A 21,271-nucleotide genomic window follows, 5' to 3' on the forward strand; every position below is an offset into this window, starting at 1 on the left:
TTGACCAGTCCAGCTCCAAACTGTTTTTGTGAAATCTATGTTCTAAAAGTCATTCTCACAGCAAAAAGTAAACACCATAAATAATTATCTCCCTCCCTAATATGTGGGTATGTGGGGTCTCTTGACTGCATTTGGGTGGGGTTCTTTTTTTTTTTGAAACAGAGTCTCGCTCTGTCACCCAGGCTGGAGTGCAGTGGCATGATCTCGGCTCACTGCAAACTCCCCCTTCCCAGGTTCAAGTGATTCTCCTGCCTCAGCCTCCCGACTAGCTGGGATTACAGGCATGTAGCACCATGCCAGGCTAATTTTTGTATTTTTAGTAGAGATGGGGTTTCACTGTGTTGGCCAGGCTGGTCTCAAACTCCTGAGCTCAGGTGATCACTCAGGTGATTCCTTCTCAGGTCTCCCAAAGTGCTGGGATTACAGGCGTGAGCACTGCACCCAGCCGGTTTCTTTTTTTTTTTTTTTCATTAAGATAAATTTTATTGAGGTACAATTTACAAAGGATGAAATTCACCTATATTCAGTGTTCAATTCATTTAACAAATTTACAGTCATGTAACCACAACCACAGTCATGATATAGAACACCCCCCCTCCCTCACCCGCAGCTCCCGGCAACATTTTTCTAGAATTTTTTATTTTATTTTTTAAATTGACATATTAATAATGTGCACATTAACCGTGATGCTTCAACACCTATAATGTATAGTGTGATCAGATGAGGGTGCGTAGCACATCCATCATCTCCAACATTTATTATTTCTTTGTGTTGGGAATGTACAATATCCTCCTTCTAGCTATTTGAACTATATGTTATTGTAAACTACAGTCATCCTACAGTGATAAAGAACTGCTTTTAATTTTCACACACCCAACACATAGGTGCTTTCCCATTGGATCTGGACTTTCAGCATACCTCAGTTCTATTGTTCATATAGCATCTACCCTATGCTGGGCATCAGGAGGCTGATGGTGAAATGGTGGCCATTATCCTCACCTTCCAGAAGTTCATTGTCTGTTAGGGAGACGAATATTAAGTAAATCGATAATCACACAAACATTACAGTTAAAAGATTTTTCTTCTTACAAAGAAAAAGTAGAGAATATAAGAAAGCATGTAACAGGAGAACACTGCCTAGATTGTAGATGTCAAGACAAGTCTTTGTTGGAATTGACATTTAAGACAAGATCTAAATAGTGAGCAGTTAGCCCAGTGAAGAGGAGGGTAGGTGTCCAGGCCATGAAACAGCATGTGCAAAAGCTCTGAGCTTTACTGTTCAAGAACTGCCAGGTGCCTACGAAGCTGAAAGAGGAGGTAATTGCTGCAGTAAGTAGATGATGGATCTTGGAGGCCATCAGAGGCTCTTGGAATTCATCTAAATGCAACTGGTAAAGCAGCACTGTCCATTACAACGTTCTGTGATAATGCAAATGTTCAATTTTACACTATACAATACAGAAGCCAGTAGCCACACATGGCTATTGTACATTTATACTAGCCATATTTCAAATGTACGTCTTTCTTTCTTTTTGTATGTTTATTTGTTTGTTTAAGGGAGGGCAGGAGATGTTGGGAGTTTGGTGGGAGCAGAGAAGAGAGAGGTGAGTTTCAGATTTTCTCCAATTTTCTACCATTTCCTTCATTACCGTATATTTAGTAAACTTGGGGCTACGCCTATATGTATTAATCTGGAATTGGGTTTCTCTACAGCATACATTCTCTATAGCATACATACATTTGGGGCAATGTTGTCCCCAAAGGAAAGAAAATGGTTTTGAGGGGAGTAAAAATGTTTATTATTTTCATATACAAAGCACAGATATACATACAACACAAAAAAGGATATACAGTATTATCTGTGGTATTTAAATTTCATGGGTGGTGAGCAAGCTGGGTTAGCTACAAGTCTGAAAATGTCAGAAAGAGCTATAATGAAAAAATGCTTGAATAACACCGCCCTGGAGGAAATTGAGGGATGGAGGAAAAGGTGTTAAAAGTAAACAAAAGATCTACTGATGAATGTATAAACAAAGTGTGGCATATGCATACAATGCAGTACTATTTCATCTTAGAAAGGAAGGAAATCTTGACACATGTTGCAACATGGATGAATATTGAGGGCATTATGCTAAGTGAAATAAGCCAGCCACAAAAAAAAAAAGGTATTTTATGATTCTACTTATATGAGGTATTTAAAATAGTCAATTTCATAGAAACAGAAAGTAGAACTGTGGTTACCAGGGACTGGAAGGAAAGAGAAACGGGAAGTTGTTGTTGTCTAATGAATATGGAGTTTCAGTTTTGCAAATTGACAAAGTTCCAGAAATTGTTTACAACATATTAATGTGCTTAACACTACTGAACTGTACACTTAAGAAGTGTTAAGATGGCAAATTATGTTTTGTGTTTTTTATCACAGTTAAATTTGTTTTTAAATAAAACGAAAACAAAACAAAAACCCAGAAAGGAAAGGAAAGGGAAAGAAGAGGAGAAAGAAAGACCAATGTAAATGAGTATGATCTGGACTTGTATTTCTACTCCAAGTTGGACAAAAACATTACTGATTTTCCTTATGCACACTATGCTACACCATGATACCCAAAAGACAGCAGGATATCAAAGACTCCCTGTTCATAGCAGGACTGATTTACATGCCCCCCAGGAAAGTAAACGCATCCAAGACACTAGTTACTTACACAGCCCCACTGACAAGATGGCAGTTAAAATATCCCCCAGCGGGCATCACAGGCAGGTGGGCTTGCAGTATTCAAAATGTAATCTTTCTGTGACCATTAAAAAACTATATTATGCATAAGTGTATTTGGGATTACAGTCAAATGGTCAAACAACATACAGCCACAACTACCATGCAATATTAACACAAAGACATAGAGTAGAGGTCTGTCACATCCCGTTAGCTTGACGGGCCCAATTTTTTTTTAACATTTTTACTGAGGCAACACACAGTATAATGTGTGTAACATGCACTACTCTTCAGTGTTCAACTCTGATTTTTATACCCACATAACTCCCACCTGGATGCATATATAAAACATTTCCAGGTCTCCAGAAGGTTCCCGCCTGTCCATTCCTAGTCCAAACCCACCTTTCACCACTATTCTGACCTGTAAACCATACATGAGTTTCACCTGTTCTTGAACCCCATAATATCACAGTAATTTCACTCTTTCCTTAAAGATTATGCATGTGAGACTCAACTATATTGTTGTATATATCAGTAACTCCTTTCTCTTACTGCTGTGTAGTGTTTGATTGCACGAGTATGCCACGGTTTATTTATTCATTCTGTTGATGGGCATTTAAATTGTTTCCAGCTTGACATAACTGTGAATAAAGTTGTTTTAAATGATCCTGTACATGTCTTTCAGTGAGTATTTGTCTGCCTTTCTTCCCAGGAGTGGACCTGCTGGGTCACAGGGAGTTGTACTATTTACTTTTAGTAGAGACTGCCAGTTTTCCAAGTGGCTGAACCAATTTATACTCACAAAAACAGTGTTTTCAGTATATAAACTGCCAACATTTCTGAATTCTGGGCACTATCAGTCTTCTTAATTCTAGCCACTGTGGTATCTCATTGTGGCTTTAATTAGCATTTTCCTGATGACTAATAACGTTGTGTGCCTTTTACTGATCATATGAGTGTCCTCTTTTATGAAGCTCCAAATAGACCCAATCCTAAAAGAGTTGTTTGTTTTGTTTTTAATAATTAACCACTGGATGACAATATGCCAGGCCCATTTTAGCTCACGTTCTTGCAACATTGCTAATAGACAGCAGGAGAAAGAATGGACTCTGACCTGGACACTTGACAGCCATCATTCAACTATACAGTACACAAACTATAATAAGCTCAGGAAAATAAATTCTCTTAAAATGCTTTACCAATAAATAGTTAAGGAGATTTCATTATATTATAGTGACAGAATGGTGCCTGGAAATATTCTCGTAGAAAACTAAAAAAATGGGTTAAACTTTTATAGCAGATACTTGAAAGTTGATCCTTAGTAACCATTAACGATATTTACAATTTAGGAAGCTCTGACCCTCTACCCATTTGGCTACAACGAACAGTTCTGGACACCTTTAAAGTGACCACTCCTCCTAACTGAGTCCCAGTTTTGTTTCTGTTATCTGCCTCTTTCCTCAAGCTCCTTAGACTTAAGGGAAGCTGACCCCGCCCTTGCTTCCTAAGGGTCTGATGAGCAAGTTGATCTCCACGGCAGAAACTAGTTCAGTATTGAGTGTGGGGCAAAATTCTGGCCCCTGAAATGTAAAAAGATGTTTACTGGAGGATTCTGAGAATGTGTTTTATCATTACTCCAGATAAGCTTCCAGAAGGAGATCACTCTATGACATGGGGCACTGTCCAGTGTGGAAGGGAAGCTGTGAATCCTGACACTGAGATGTGTAAATGTGTGGTGCTACATTTCAGCTGCATTTTGCTTCTGGCGTAAGGATGAACCCAACACTCACAGAAGAGGACAGGGCCCAAAGAAATAAAGGAAAAGTGGGGGTTGGGGGAGCCATTGGTCTGGGAGAATCCTGAGTTGCCCTATCTCTGCACTTCTACTTACCTGAGTGCATCAGTTAGGATGCCTTTGGCCACAAATGAGGAGTGGGGCTGTGTGTAATTTTCTCACATAATCAGGAGTAAGGGAGTCAGAGCACAGCTCTTAATCTCTCTGTAACACCATCTTAAGCACACTGGGTTTGTGCCCTCATGCTTGTCCCCTCAAGGTCGAAGGTTGCTGTGACTCCAGGCATCACTTTCAAGACAGGAAGAAGGGGTCCCTGCAACCACTGGCTCCCCGGCACCGCATATTTGTTTTCTAAAAGAGGAAAACTTTCCCAAAGCCCCTAAGCGGACTTTTCTGTGTCTCACTAGTCAGAAGTAGGAATCTATGAAAACAAGTATGTGGTTCTATAATGGTAGGTGGCCAGGGAAGAGGGCGCTGGTAGGAGCTGCTGAATTTGCCAGACAACAGGGTGAGCCAGTGCATATCCTTGTTGTTTAAGTCAGGCTTTCTGTTACTTATAACTAAAGGGACAGCAGGCCAGGGACTGTGGCTCACACCTATAATCCCGAAAATTTAGAAGGCCTGCGTAGGAGGATCACTTGAGCTGAGGAGCTCCCTACCAACCTAGGCAACACAGTGAGACTCCATCTCTACAAAATTAAAATTAAAATTAAAAAATTAGCCAAACATAGTGGCATGCACCTGTAGGTCCAGCTCTTTGGGAGGCTGAGGCTGAAGATCACTTGACCCTGGAGGTCAAGGCTGTGGTGACCATGACTATGCCACTGCACTCCAGCCTGAGTGACAGAGACCCCATCTCAATAATAATAATAATAATAATAATAAATAAAAGCACAGCAGTTTAGCTCTGTGACAGTTACTATTCTATCTGGCTAATGTTCCTATTCTACCTGGAACATTCTGTCCAGTATGGTAACTGCAAGGTTCTTTGAACTGACTGCACCATGCACTAAGCCATGGTAACCCCTGTGACTCACACATACACCTCCAGATGGACTCCGGAGCCAGAAAGTCTGAGTCAACCTTGTGACATTGGACCCTGTGACCTGATTAACCAACTTGCAACATTCTGCCATTGTTCCTGCCTCAACCCTTCCTGACTCAACAGATAAGTCAACTGTGACACTGGACCTTGGAGTTTGTGATACCCCTCCCCCACAACACCCCGACCCCAGCTTGCAAAAACCACCCTGAACTGTTGACTTCCGTAATTTTCCACTGCCAACCCCAAACCTATAAAACCAACTCCTATCCCACCATCCTCCGCTGACTCTCTTTTCTGACTCAGCCCGCCCGCACCCGGGAGAATAAACAGCCATGTTACTCACACAAAGCCTGTTTTGGTGGATCTATTCATTTAAAGCATGCTTAACATTTGGTGTCAAAACCTGGGCAGGGGTGCTCCTTTGGGAGACCGACCCCCTGTCCCTGCTCTCCCTCTGTGAAGAGAACCACCTGCACCTCAGTACATCAGAGCAGCCCAGCAACCCTCTTCCACATTCAGATCGGGTAAACAGTCTCTCCCTCTTTCTCTCTCTTCCTTTTGAGAAAAGGAGACAAGTCTCTCCCTGTTTCTCTCTTTTCCTTTAAAGAAAAGGAGACAAGTCTCTACTTCTTTCTCTCTCTTTTCCTTTAAATCCTTCTTCTAGGTAGAGAAAATGAGACAAGTTTCTCCCTCTTTCTCTCTCTTTTCCCTTAGAGACAAAGGAGACACTCTTTATCCGTGTAGAGACAGAGGAGACAAGTCTCTCTCTCTTGCTCAAAAACTCCAACGTTGGTCACAGACTCGGGAAGACAGTGTTCCCTCGGTGTCTGGTAAATCACAGGGACGCCTGCGTTGATCACTCACTCACGTTACGGCCCAGGATTCAGTCAGGGACACCTACTGAAAACCCTGGTAGCTTCTCACTCCTTCTCCTCTCTACACGACTTTTCTCCTTAAAACTTATCTCCTTCACCAGGGGCAATATTCTGCCCTCTATTCTTCTATCTTCGCCTCTAGCCTGCATCCTAAAAAACCTAAAACCTCTTCAACTGTCCCCAGATCTGAAACCTAAGTGTCTCACTTTTTTCTGTAACACAGCCTGGCCTCTATACAAATTAGACAATGGTTCCAAATGGCCAGAAAACGGCACTTTTGATTTTTCTATTCCATGAGACCTAGACCATTTTTTTCAACAAATGGGCAAATGGTCTAAGGGGTCTGACGTCCAGGCATTTTTTTATACTCCAATCCCACCCTAATCTCTACTCTCAATGCAACCTGTCCCAAATTTTCCTTCTCTCCCTTCTGTCTGCCCCTTCTGCCTCCAACAGTAACTCAGAATCCTCCTTGTCCATTGACCCTTCCGACCTCTCTCCTCCCCACCTGTCCGAACCAGACCCTAATCCACGCCCTAACCACCCCCCCCACCTGCAAAGCCTCCCTCCTCTTCCTCTGCCCACGACCCACCTCCTAATGCCCCTCCTGCCACCTCCCACCTCATATCCGGTCTGGCTTATAGTTTAGTTCCGTGGTGACCTCCTCGCCCTTGCCCAGCAATTCCCACTTCGAGAGGTGGCTGGAGCCGAAGGCACAGTTAGGATGCACGTTCCTTTCTCTTTATCCAACCTTTCCCAGATCAACCAACTGTTAGGCTCCTTTTCATCAGATTCTACTAAATATATACAAGAGTTCCAATGCTTAACCCAGGCCCATAGCCTCATCTGGAATGACTTAAATGTCATCCTTACTTCCACTCTCACCCCTGAAGAATGCTTAATATGCATTTTATCACCCTATCAGCCCCTGACATTAAAAAGCTACAGAAATTAGAAACTGGCCCTCAAACCCCACAACAGGAATTAATCAACCTCACCTTAAGGTGTTCAGTAACAGGGAAAAAGCTGCCTGGTGGCAGCGCATCTCAGCACTACAGATGCTGGGCTCGGCCGTAAGACAAACCGCAACCACACCACCAGCTCACAAAGGCTTCAAAGTGCCCAGACTGTGGCGTCCAGCCGCCCCTCCCAGACCTTGCTTCAAGTGTCGGAAACCTGGCCACTGGGCCAAGGAATGCCTGCAGCCTGGGATTCCTCCTAAGCCCTGCCCCGTCTGTGCGGGCCCCCATGGAAAGTCGGACCTTTTGACTCACGTTGCGGCTCCCAGAGCTCCTGGACCGAATCCTGCCCAGATCTCCTTGGCTTGGCGGCTAAAAACTGACGCTGCCCAAACATCTTGGAGGCCCCCTGGACCATCAGGGACACCGAGCTTTGGGCAACTCTTACGGTGGAGGGTAAGTCCACCCCCTTCTTAATCAACACGGGGGCCACCCACTCCACGCCGTCTTCTTTTCAAGGACCTGTCTCCCTGGCCTCCATAACTGTTGTGGGAATTGACAGCAAGGCCTCCAAGTCTCTCAAAACTCCCCAAGTCTGGTGTCAATTAGGCCAGCACTCCTTTCCACATTATTTCCTAATCATCCCCACGTGTCCAGTTCCCCTGTTAGGCTGAGATAGCCTCGCAAAATCATCTGCCTCCTTCACTAGTCCTGGGCTACAGCCACACCTCACTGACGCCCTCCTCCTGGAACCTGTACCTCCCTCAATAGCTCCCCTTATGTCCCCCTACCTTAACCCTAGGGTGCGGGACACCACCTCCCCACCCCTTGCTCACTCACCCCTCATCATCCCTTTAAAACCTAACCACCCTTATCCTGCCCAGCACCAGCACGCCATCCCAGCACATGCCTTAAAACGCCTAAAGCCTGTTATTACTCGCTTACTACAACCTGGCCTTTTAGTTCCCACCAACTCTCCCTACAATACCCCCATCCTACCCGTCCAAAAACCGGACAAGACCTACAGGTTAGTCCAAAACCTTCGCCTTATTCATCAGATTGTGCTCCCCATCCACCCTGCAGTGCCAAACCCCTGTACTCTCTCCAGCTTCTCTAAAAGTCACCCGAATTCCTGAAAAACCTTGGACGCCTGCTCCTGTCTTGCTGCTTCACCTTCTTCCTCCATTCTGTATGCCAAGACTTTTCATGGTGCCACCCCCCACTGCCACCCTTAACACTCTTCTAAAATGAATAAACGCCCTTCTTTTCCAAGGTACCCCATGTAACTTTTCCCCCAACAAAGGACAGCTGTTTACTTCCCTCCCCATTCTTTGTCTGCCTATTCTTCCTGCTTCCTTGGCTGCCCCACATAATTGCACCCATTATTTCCAACTACCTCAACAAAACCCTTCACTTAACCCATTCTTTGCTAAACCAGCCCAACCCAACCCTAACAAAGGGTCGCTGGGCTTTGCATCTCTCTATCAGCTACAACTTATACTGCTACTCCGGTCCCTGCAAACACTTGGGTTCTTAACTCGCCTAGCTTATCACCCTCGCTAAAAATCTCCTTTCAACTCTTAAATACACAGTCATCCATCACTAACAGGATCAAACATACCCTAAAAGGAGTATGTACAGCTTCTGCGCCCCTACATTTCCAACCTCACTCCATATACAGGTAATAACAAACCCATACATGGTTCTGTAACCACAAATACTGTTTTAACTTTTCAGGCCCCTTCTTGCTTCCAACACAATCTACCCTCCGGCCTACCTCTTGGCCACCTCCTACTCCATCAATGCAACTTTACCTTAAAACTCCAAGCCCCAACCAACTATCAAAACTTTCTAGTCACCCAAGCTGCTTTATTTAGCCAACCTGTCCGCTTTACAGGACCCCCAAAAAGTCAGCACCACTTCTTTGTTTAATAAATAATCAGGGAAAACCCTGATTATTTGTTAAACAAAGAAGTGCTTTCTCATACACCTTGAAAACAAGACCTCTCCTTCCACACAATTACCCTATCAAACCCCACTACAACCTTTAACAGCCACGGCCCTTGCTGGTTCTCTTGGTATCTGGGTACAAAACCCTAGCTCCTCTGGAATACTTTCTCACCTTTTCAGTCTACACCTCCAGTTCTGCCTAAGCCAAGGACTTTTCTTCCTTTGTGGCTCTTCCACCTACCTCTGCCTTTCTACCAACTATTCAGGCACCTGTACCTTAATTTTCCTTACTCCCAAAATCCAGTTTACCAATGGAAATAAACACCTCCCTGTCCCGTTGTAACTCCTACACGCATTCCGTTAATCCCCTGGCTTGCAGGATTAGGAGTCTCCACGGCTGCAATCGGGACAGGTACGGCAGGCCTCACTACTTCCATCACTACATCCCACCGTCTCTCTAACGACTTTTCCGCCAGCATTTCAGACGTAACTCAAACACTATCTGTTCTCCAGCCCCAAGTTAATTCCCTGGTGGCAGCTGTCTTCCAAAATTGCCGAGGCCTCGATCAACTGACTGCTAAGAAAGGAAGAATCTGCCTATTCCTACATGAAGGATGCTGCTTTTATCTAAACCAATCCGGCCTTGTCTATAACGCCATCAAAAGACTTTAAAGACAGGGCCCAAAAGCTCATTAATCAGGCAAATAATTAATCTGGACCTAGCTAGCCACTCTCTAACTGGGTATCATGGCTCCCTCCATTAGTAGGCCCCTTATACCCATTTTTCTCCTTCTCTTATTTGGACCTTGCCTTTTCTGACCAATCTCTCAATCCCTACAAAATTGTATCCAAGCTATAACCAGTCAGTCAATATGACAAATGCTCCTTTTAACAACCCCACATTATCAACCTTTGCCTCAAAATCTCTTGGTAGTCTGAATTCTTTCCCATTTTTAGGTTTCTCCACTGCCCCCAATCCTGCTTGATGAAGCCCAGAGAAATGTCACCCACCACCCCTCTGTACCACCCCCCCAAATTCCCTGTTCCCCCCCCTTTTTCTAGTTTTTACTTTTTCCTTTATATTATTAATATAAGAAAGGCAAGAATGCAAGGCTCTTTGAACCGTCTGCACCATGGACCCCTGTGACCCACACGCACGCCTCCAGATGGGCTCCAGAGCCAGAAAGTCTAAGTCAACCTTGTAACACTGGACCCTACAACCTGATTAACCAACCTTGCAACATTCTGCCATTGTTCCTGCCTCAATCGTCCTGCCTCAACTGATAAGCCAACTTTGTTACGCTGGACCTTGGAGCTCGTGACAACCCCTCCCCCCACAATACCCCCTGCCCCCTGGCTTGCAAAAACCACCCTGAACTATAACTTCTGTAACTTTCCACTGCCTACCCCAAACCTATAAAACCAACTCCTATCCCACCACCCTCCATTGACTCTTTTCAGACTCAGCCCGCCCACACCTGGGTGAATAAACAGCGATGTTGCTCACACAAAGCCTGTTGGGGGGGGGTATCTTCATTCAAAGCACGCTTAACAGTAACCACACATAGCTATTTACATTTTTTTTTTTTACTTTTATTATTATTTTTTTTTTTTTTTTGGTAGAGACGAGGTTTCACCATGTTGGTCAGGCTGGTGTCGAACTCCTGACCTCGTGGTCCCCCCACCTCAGCCTCCCAAAGTGCTGGGATTACAGGCGTGAGCCACCACCCTGGCGCTATTTACATTTTAATTTAACTAAAATTAAATACAATTAAAGGTTTAATTCTTCAGTCACTCTAGCCACATTTCAAGTACTCCATAGTCACACGTGACTAGTGGCTATCGTATCTGTGGAGTCTGATCTAGGAACAGAAAGTCAGGCTGGTGGGACCCAGGGAAAGCCAAACCAGAAATCAGATAAACTAGAAGTCTGCCTTTCTTTATGGTCCAGGACACACAGCCCTCCTGTGCAAATAACTTACAATCTTCCTTCGCCTACTATCACCAGACACCTGCAAGTTAGCTCACTGCAACCTCGGTGTTTTATCGGTACTGCACATAGCATTCTGCAGCCTAAGAACCATCCTATAAAACCCCCAGCAACACTCTGTTTCCTGGCAGGAAACAAAGAATCTTCTGCTGATTCTGACTGTTGCACTCTTGCAACATATTTTCCTAGTTTCTCTAATAAATCCGCCCTTCTTCACCTACAACTGTCTTGGTGAATTCTTTTCTTTTTTTTCCCTTTGAGATGGAGTGTCGCTCCTTGCGCAATCTCGGCTTACTGCAACCTCCACATCCCGGGTTCAAGCGATTCTCCTTCCTCAGCCTCCCAAGTCGTTGGGATTACAGGCGTGCGCCACAACACCAGGCTATTTTTTTGTATTTTTGGTAGAGATGGGGTTTCGCCATGTGGGCCAGGCTGGTCTCGAACTCCTGATCTCAGGTAATCCACCCATCTTGGCCTCCTAAAGTGCTAGGATTACAGGTGTGAGCCACTGCACCCAGCTTTGGTAAATTATTTTACCCCCGTGCCACCGGCCTAGATCGTCACTGCTCACCTACAACATTTTGGTGGCATTTAGGGGGAACTCTCTCTGGATGGGAACTCTCCTCATAGGAAACCCTCTCCCTTCTCTCTTTCCCTTTCTCAAGTTGGCACCCTCAGAGAACAGCCTCTAAGCATGGAGGCAACTGCAGGTCTCTGGCAGGAGCTACACTCTGGTGGGACTGAGGAGTCTGTGTGGAAGCGTCTGACTGCCACTGCCCGGTTAGGGTGAGCGGCCTGGGTTCACTTACTCTTTTCGGTCTTTCAGCAGCTGGCTTCGATGGTAACCATCTGGCTGCTCTCCAGTGCTGCCTAAAGGCCAAAGGGTGAAGAGGGCTGGCTGCCTTGCCTGAAGAGAAGAAGACTGGCCTATCTTTTCTGGTCAAAAGTCCCTGATCACTACAAGTGACGTGACTGGCAGCAGAAGCTCATTCAGAGCGAATTCACACATTTTGGGTAACTCAGGCACTCTCTCACTCTACATTCTCCTGTGGAGTCAGCCAGCCATTCTGTCTTGGACATTGCTAAATCAGGTGACCTCGGACAGCCTCAAAATGGTGAGGGTTCCCTTACCCACCCCCTCTCCTGGACAGGCATCAGGTGAGATCTTCCTTTATCCTTTTTTTCCTCAGACCTGGGCTGATCACCCAGCGTGAGTACCTGGACTGGCTGTCCGGCGTTAAAACCCATGACCAGCCAAGTGCTCTTTTCTAATCGGTGGAACGCCCCTTCAGAAAGTACACCCCAGTCCGCAGATGCAAGCGGAACCCTCTTTTCATCTCAGCAGGACGTCCCAAGAAAAGTGTAGTTAGTGCCCTCACGTGGCACGGCCCCCAAGCAGCATGTTTTCCAGCCCCACCATGGGACAGTTCCCCCATCTATCCTTCAAACTCACCTCTGGGCTACACTCTAAAGCCTTAAAACAAATTTAACTCTCAGACTCTCAAAAAAGAGAAATGTCTAATTTTCTTGTGTAACACAGCATAACCCTTATGGGAAAAAAAAAAAATCATCAAATTAGCCTCCTCAGTCTTTTACAACCAAAGCAGAATAAGGAGAATGAGGCTAAAAAGACAGATGCAGAGAAAAAAAGCAGGCTCAACTGCTGGCTGCTTCACAAGACCCCAGCCACTTTCCGTGGCCCTAAGGACACTCCTCCAGATAACTGCCACTAAAAGGGAAGACACCTCAGTTGAATAAATGAACAAAAGCCCCACATGCTTGCCCCCTCTGCCACAAGCTCGGCCATTGGAAACAGGAATGCCCTGAGAGCCAAAGGGCCTCCGGGACAGAATCCCAAACCCCAATGGCCTTAAGGTAAAGAGGCTCCTTACCAGCTCACCTTAACCAGTAACTTGCAGAGGTGAGGAAGAATTCATCTCACCCATAAAGGTCTGGGCTGCTAAGGCTCTCCCTGATGAGAGATAAACAAGGGTGTTAGGGGTATAGGCCCCACACTATGCAGTGGCTGAAAGGCTCACAACCCCTCCTGTAAAGCTTAACCTTTTCCTCTCCGTTCCTTTTTTCTTTTTCTGTTCAATTTAGGGGTCCAGATTGAACATCCTAACCCCTGATTTTATTGTTCTCTTTAAAGCTCCAGCTGGTTACATATTACGGCCTGTTTTTGTGCACATTTTAAACTAATGGGCAAACTACAAGAAAAATTCGGAGCGCAAATGGTTAACCTGCACGCTAGGGTTAAGTAGAATCTTCTAAAGTTCTCTATCTTCCTCTCTTTTTTTTTTTTTCCTGTCTGCTTTAAATCTACTGTTACTAAGTCACTGGTGCTGAGATAAGACTCATTATTTATGGTCTAACTAGAATGTAAACATTGAAAACTCATTTAAAGTTAAAGAAAAAAAAAGGTAAAAGAAGCTCTGTTCAACAAATAACCTAGAATTTTTTAAACTTCCTTAAAAGTTAATAGAAATAGTCCAGCCCAGTGGCTCATCCCAGCACTTCGGGAGGCTAAGGCAGGCGGCTCATAAGGTTAAGAGTTTGAGACCAGCCTGAGCAACATGGTGAAACCCCCCATCTCTACTAAAAATACAAGAATTAGCCCAGCGTGGTGGCAGGCGCCTGTAATCCCAGCTACTAAACTCAGGAGGCTGAGGCAGGAGAATCACTTGAACCCAGGAGGCAGAGGTTGCAGTGAGCTGAGATTGCGTCACTGTACTCCAGCCTGAATGGCAAGAGCAAGACTCTATATCAAAAAAAAATTAATAAAGATAAGTCCTACACCTCTTTCGAATCTTATTCTTTGGTTTTTGTTTTGTTTTGTTTTGTTTGAGACAGAGTCTCGCTCTGTCGCCCAGGCTGGAGTGCGGTGGCACAATCTCAGCTCACTGCAGCCCCTGCCTGCCAGGTTCAAGCAATTCTCCTGCCTCAGCCTCCTGAGTAGCTGGGACTAAGACGTGCGCCGCCACACCCAGCTAATTTTTGTATTTTTAGTAGAAACAGAGTTTCACCATGTTGGCCAGGCTGGTCTTGATCTCCTGACCTCATGATCCACCCACCTCAGCCTCCCAAACTGCTGGGATTACAGGCATGGGCCACCACGTCCAGCCATTGAATCTTATTAGAGCTACCTTTTTATTCAGTTCTGTTGCAGGCTCTCAGTAATTATCCAACTGCCTCTCTTATGCAGCTTCACCCTCTTAATATTGAAGTTTTTATAAGGGAGATAGTATACAATTGCTATTTGCAAGGAAACTTCCAAGATTACCCCCCAGACAAAATTTCTTTATAATTGTCCCAGTAATGATGTATAACCACCACAGCACAACAATGTGCTGAGGTACTTGGTGTTCAACTGTTTTTCTTACACTCTTTACAGCCCTTCTTTCCTGTCTCCCTGCGTTTCCTGTATGTTGTTATTTTCCTTAAATACGGCTCTGTTTTTATTTGTCTATCATGGCCATTGTCTCAGTGTCTATACCCAGGCATCCGCTCTACTCAGTAACATCACAGGTTGCTACCGTAACACACAGCACTAACTGCTGGATGTGCCCTCACACACAAGCACTTGAGGACGACATCACACTCTTAGCCGTCCCATGATCTACATAGAAGAAATTGTTTAGCCCAGTTCTCTGGATTAGACTACACCGTTTACATGCACACCAAAAGCATAGGTCTAGGAGAGGGACCTAGGCCAATAAGCCCCTCACGGCGATCATCCACCGTGACAAAGCAAATAGAGAAGGCACCACAAATGGCCTGTAAGGATCGCCTCCGCATCAGAAACTCCAAGGGGTCTGGCCCTTTGCTAGAGGCTTTATCACCAGCCTGTCAGGCCTCCAAGTCCAAGCCTGGCCATTATAGCCTTGGTGACCCACACATACACCTCTGGATGGTCCCCAGGAGCCAGGAAGTGTGAAGTAACCAGGTGGCCACAGAAAGAAGTGAAACAACTTGTTCCTGCCTCAACTAATTGCTCTCCCCTTGCAACCTGCAACCATTGTTCCTGTTTAGCCTTGCAAAAATGCCCCCATTACACTGGGTTTCTCAAAACCCCCACCCCTGTAACTGTGTAGTTTACCGTACCCTCCCCTCTGATTGCGACCAATACACCCCCACTCTTATGATCACGCCTGTTTGTAATAAATGACCCCTACCCTTGTGATCATGCATCCCATGATGCCTTTCCTCTCCCCAAGATAGATTACCAGCGTTAGCTGAACATGTGCCCCAATCTATAGAACCAATCCCCTCGTCTACCCCCTTTGCCTAACTCACACTTGGCCCGCTTGCACCCAAGCGTGAAATAAACGGCCTTGTTGCCCACACAAAGCCCGCCTGGTGGACGCTTTAGGTCGCCTTCCAAAGCCCATTATAATTACATCCTTAACTATAATCAAACACACCAGGAATGGTAGCCACACAACAACTCTAACAAGTTCTCTGTGTACCTCTGCAGGTTTTCTCTGCGGTTGGGAAACAACAAAGTTAATGCCAGCAAAATTTAGAGTGATTTCTTTATGCCTATAAATAGTTCCGGAAATGGGATGGAATATAGAGGAACAAGGGTTGAAACTGAGCAACTTCTTAACCTCACTAATGTCTCCATCTTTTCCTCAATTTTCCCTTATCCCATTAATATTTATCTGTCAGGACAGACTCAACTTCTCCTGCCTATAATAATGCTTATATTAGTTTATTTGCACCCTGTATTGTTAATGAAATATCTTGTTAGCCAGGCACGGTGGCTCACGCCTGTAATCCCAGCACTTTGGGAGGCTAAGGTGGGTGAATCACAAGGTCAGGAGTTCAAGACCAGCCTGGCCAATATAGTGAAACCCCGTCTCTACTAATAATAGAAAAAAAACTCAGCTGGGCATGATGGCATATGCCTGTAGTCCCAGTTACTCGGGAGGCTGAGGCAGAAGAATCACTTGAACCCGGAAGTACAGGTTGCAGTAAGCCGAGATCGCGCCACTGCACTCCAGCCTGAGTGACAGAGCAAGACTCAGTCTCAAAAAAAAAAAAAGGAAAAGAAAAAGAAATCTCTTGTTTTGTGTCTTCTAGAATACAACAACTTCAAACGAAAATGTTACTGCAGTAGGGTATCAGCTACTAAAAGAACTAATGAATCCCCTTTGGAGCCAGCAGAACAAAATTTTAGGCTGCAAATGCTGTTCCCCTGTGGTCCCACAGCAACTCTGCCCAATTTATCTCCCAACCAGGGATTTAGGCCCATGTAACCTCCTGACCGACTATCAATCCTAGGTGGGGCTAACTCTACGTCCCTGGTCAGCAAGAAGGTGAAGGTGAGACCTTCACTCACATGCCAAAGATTTGTCATCGCTCCTCTGTCAGGGGAGGAATGTGGAGTCCTAATTACAGAAGTCAGACTAGTGGGACGGAGGGAAAGCAAAAACAGAAATCAGATAAGCTAGAAGTCTGCCTTTCTTCATGGTCCAGACACACAGCCCTCCTGCACAAATAACTTACAATCTTCCTTCGTGAACTATCACCAGATACCTGCAAGTTAGCTCACTGCAACGTTGGTGTTTTATCGGTACTGCACGTAGCATTCTGCAGCCTAAGAACCATCCTATAAAACCCCCAGCAACACTCTGTTTCCTGGCAGGCGGCTCCTCTTCTTCTGACTCTGTTGCCCTCTTGCAACATATTTTTCTACTTTCTCTAATAAAACTGCCCTGTGTCACCTACAACTGTCTCGGTAAATTCTTTTCCCCCACGCCATCGGCCCAGTCGCCGCTCACCCCCAATAATATCTGACAGTGCAGATCTAGAATATCTCAATCACTGCAGAAAGTTTTGGAGCGTGCAGTTCCAGATAGAATAATAAGCCAGGTGCACCATCTGAAATATTACTTTTCTACTCAGTGGAAATTTAGCCTTCAATCTCTTGTGTGTGAGGGTATGAGGCTGTCTCCCCGAATTTTGGAGTGTGCGAGGGGTTGGGTATGTCCATGCTCCATCTTATTTCCACCTCTGAGAATCACGCTGTCTTCCTAGCCTGCACAAATCTAAGATGTGAAGATGAATATCTGCAGTCAGGAACTAAATTCTCATGGAATTACTTCTGTGCCACATTTTGATATGGAATGTGGGGTCACAGGTTGTGGTGAGCAAACCCAGCCCATATCTCTCCAAACATTCCCTGATGAGTGCCCACAGTATTACAACTGGAAATGGTTTACTGTCCCATAGCTTCCTATACATACATAAGTTTCTATCTACTTGTTCCCTTGAAAACTAGAGCAAAGACCTGCAAAACCAAGGTACACCCAATAAAAACTGCCATTGACATTACAAAGCAAGAATAAAGAAAAATTTCTGACATGATTTCATGAAGCAACTTGTTTTTTTGTTTGAGAAGGGGATGGGGGAAAAAAGTCTTGTTTTCTACTGATTTGATCCCAACTTGATCAGCTATTAAGAATTTTTGATACAGCCAACTTTAAAGTCCTGTTTCCCTTGACATTCACATTAGGACTTCATTCACCACACACTGACTCACTCCTGTCTCTTTGCCAATCAGTACTTCAAAAGATGTTTTTCATTAAATTCTTCATTACACATGGAACATTTCACTATGGGAGAAAAGCAGAAGCAGGACTCCTGGGGGGGGGTTAATTATATTAATACTGCTTTATGATTTGATGTTTCAAGGATTAAATTAATATAGGACTAAAATAACTTGTATCTGTGTGACCTGAGGAAACAGACACAGATTTTCAAAGAAAACCCAAGGTAATAAGAAAATGTTAATTTTAAAAAGTATATATATAATTCTCATAGCAGCATTTTTTAAAAGCTCCTTAGAAATCATGAACTAATGTCCTTAAATTTTCAAGACTTACATGGAAAAAAACAAAACCTTATTAAAAAAAGTATTTTTAAAATACTAACATGTTTCTGTTTAGACAAATTCACTATTATAAAATGTCAAGTCCTCCCATGTTAATGAATTAATATATATTTTCAGCAAAATTTCAATTTATAAAAAATAAAATGTTTAAAGAACTTAATGAAGCAGCTCTCAAGGTTATCTAAAAGAATAAATAAGCCAGAATTGCAAAGATGTTTTTAATAAAAAGAGAAGTATCAAGAGGGAATGAGGGAATCTTCTTTCAGGTGAGGCTTACAGGATAATAGTAAATCAAATAAAACAAAACGAAATAAAAAATTTAAAAGTGGAAGAGGGAATCTTCTCTAACATTTTAAAATATAAATTTGTAAAACATTAAAATAATTTTTTTTTTTGAGACAGAGTCTTGCTCTGTTGCCCAGGCTGGAGCGCAATGGTGCAACCTTGGCTCACTGCAACCTCCACCTCCTGGGTTCACGTGATTCTCCTGCCTCAGCCTCCTGAGTAGCTGGGATTATAGATGTGCACCACCACGCATGGCTGATTTTTGTATTTTTGGTAGAGATAGGATTTCGCCATGTTGGCCAGGCTGGTTTCAAACTCCTGACCTTGAGCGATCCATCCGCCTCAGCCTCCCAAAGTGCTGGGATTACAGGCATGAGCCACCGTGCCTTGCCTGTAAAACGTTAAATTGTTAAAGTCGGGTACTAACATGAAAGTAAGCCCATCGATAGAATAAAATAGAATATTCAGTAATAAATATATATAGTACAAAAAGCATTAACACATTCCATGTGTGATAAAGGTGGCTTTTTAAGTAAATCAAAAAAGAAATGAATCATTTGGTACAACTGGCTGTCTGGAAAAGAAGTTAAATTCCTACTTGACTCCATGCAGTAGGCCAAGTAATGGATTCCCCCAAAGATATCCAGATCCTCATCCCCAGAAACTATGAATATATTACATTACACAGTAAAAAGAACTTTACCAATGTAATAATGATTACAGACCTTAAGCTAGGGATAATATTCTGGATTATCAGGGTGAGTCCAATGTAACGACAGGAACTCTTTGGCTGTGGCTCGTGGCTGGAGTCAGAGAAGCTCACGGAAAGAGGAGGGACTCAGAGTAACTCATGGAAGGAGAGATGCAGCAGCAGCGAGATGGAGTTTTGATCTTGTTGCCCAGGCTGGAGTGCCAGGGCACAATCTCAGCTCACTACAACCTCTGCCTCCCAGGTTCAAGCAATTCTGCCTCAGCCGCCCAAGTAGCTGGGATTACAAGCATGTGCCACCACATCCAACTAATTTATTTATTTTTTTAGTAGAGACGGGGTTTCGACATGTCAGGCCGGTCTTGAACTCCTGACCCTCAGGTGACTCACCGGCCTCGGCCTCCCAAAGTGCTGGGATTACAGGTGTGAACCACTGCGCCCAGCTGAGATGCGGCAGATCTGAAGCATGAAAAGGAGTGGGTCCATCACTGCAGGCCTTGAAGGTGGAGTGGGGAAGAGTGACGAGGAATGTGGGTCACCTTAAGGAACAGAGGCTCCCAGCTGACACTCAGTAAGAAAATGAGGACCTCAGTCTTACAGCTACCAGGAACTGGATCTTGTTCAACAACATGAGTGAGTTTTAAAGCGGAGGTCTTTACAGACTTTCCCTGTAGGATCCCAGCCAGCCAACACCTTGGTTTTGGCAGTGTGAAACCAGCCAAGCTAACCCACACTTCTAACCTGTGGAATGTGAGATGACAAATTCATGCTGTTTTAAGCCACTAAGTTTGTGGTCATTTATTATGGCTGCAGTAGGAAACTAATACACGTCGTACACCACGTATACCAAAGTTAGTTCCAAAAGAATAAAAAAAGTCAGTGTGAAAATACCACAGCAATAAAAAGGAACAAATTGCTGATAAAAACAGCAACATGGATGGGACGTGGTGGCTCATGCCTGTAATCCTGGCACTTTGGGAGGCCGAGGCGGGTGGATCACGAGGTCAGGAGATCAAGACCATCCTGGTCAACATGGTGAAACCCCGTCTCTACTAAAAATACAAAAATTAGCTGGGCATGGTGGTGTGCGCCTGTAATCCCAGCTACTCCGGAGGCTGAGGCAGGAGAATCGCTTGAACCCTGGAGGCGGAGGTTGCAGTGAGCCAAGATGGCACCACTACACTCCCAGCCTGGAGACGGAACAAAAAAAAAAAAAAACAGCAACATGAAGAATCTCAAAAGTTTATGTTGAGCAAAAGAAGCCAGACAATAAAACATAATTCTAAAACAGGCAAATCTAAGAAATCAGAACAGTAGTTGCCGAAAAAGAGGGGTGCAGACTGGAATGGGGTATCAGTGAACTTTCTGAGAGAATGGAAGTATGGATTTTGACTGTGATGGTGGCCACATAGGCGTATGTTTGTTAAAACTCAATGAACAGTAACTTAAAATCTGTGCCTTTTATTCCATGCAAATATCTCATTTTTTAAAAAGCACTGAGATCCAGGCGATGAGCACAGGTGGGAAGGGTTAGGTGCCAGCCACTCAGTCCCACACCCGGATCTATCATCATGTAAACGCGTCTGCTGTGCTGGCTGGCAGGCCCTGCTGGCTGAGGGCTCTGCTGTCCTGTGCCACCCCATTAAAGTGCAGCTCCCTTCGGCCAAAAAAAAAAGCACTGAAAAAAAGAAAAGCACTAAGAGAAAATATAGGTACAAATTTTAGATAATCAACCAACCTAGGAAGAAATTTGCCAATATCTAACAAAGTGGCACATGCAGATGGTCTTTGATCTAGCAACTGACTCTACTTCTGGGAATGGATCTTACAGACTGACTGCATACGTGGGAAATGGCAAGTGTATAAAATTATTCACTGTCATGTTACTTGTAATAATAAAAGACTGGGACCAATCTTAACACCCATCGACAGGGGACTGGTTCAATAAATTAAAGAGCAGCTCCCACCAAAAACAAAGTAGTAATCAAGTGTTAAAAAAAAAAAGAGTGAAGATGGTTCTGTATACTGACCTAGTATAACCGCCAAAATATATTTGAA

The 21,271-nt window shown here is 44.3% G+C and overlaps 1 protein-coding gene and 1 long non-coding RNA gene across 3 annotated transcripts in view; both read right to left on the reverse strand.

Annotated features, from left to right (window-relative positions):
• TRANK1 (tetratricopeptide repeat and ankyrin repeat containing 1) overlaps positions 1 to 21,271 on the reverse strand; it is a 123,145-nt gene that overhangs the window by 87,625 nt on the left and 14,249 nt on the right. The window lies entirely within an intron of this gene.
• LOC116543855 lies at positions 481 to 15,301 on the reverse strand. The gene is made up of 3 exons (XR_004265729.1): positions 15,291 to 15,301; positions 4,823 to 4,828; positions 481 to 852 (listed from the first exon to the last, which is right to left on the reverse strand). It is a non-coding gene; the product is annotated as an uncharacterized LOC116543855 (long non-coding RNA).

The sequence above is a fragment of the Sapajus apella genome, unplaced genomic scaffold (assembly GCF_009761245.1).
Source record: "Sapajus apella isolate SASKATOON/1434 unplaced genomic scaffold, GSC_monkey_1.0 scaffold4, whole genome shotgun sequence".
NCBI classification, from domain to species: Eukaryota; Metazoa; Chordata; class Mammalia; order Primates; family Cebidae; genus Sapajus; species Sapajus apella.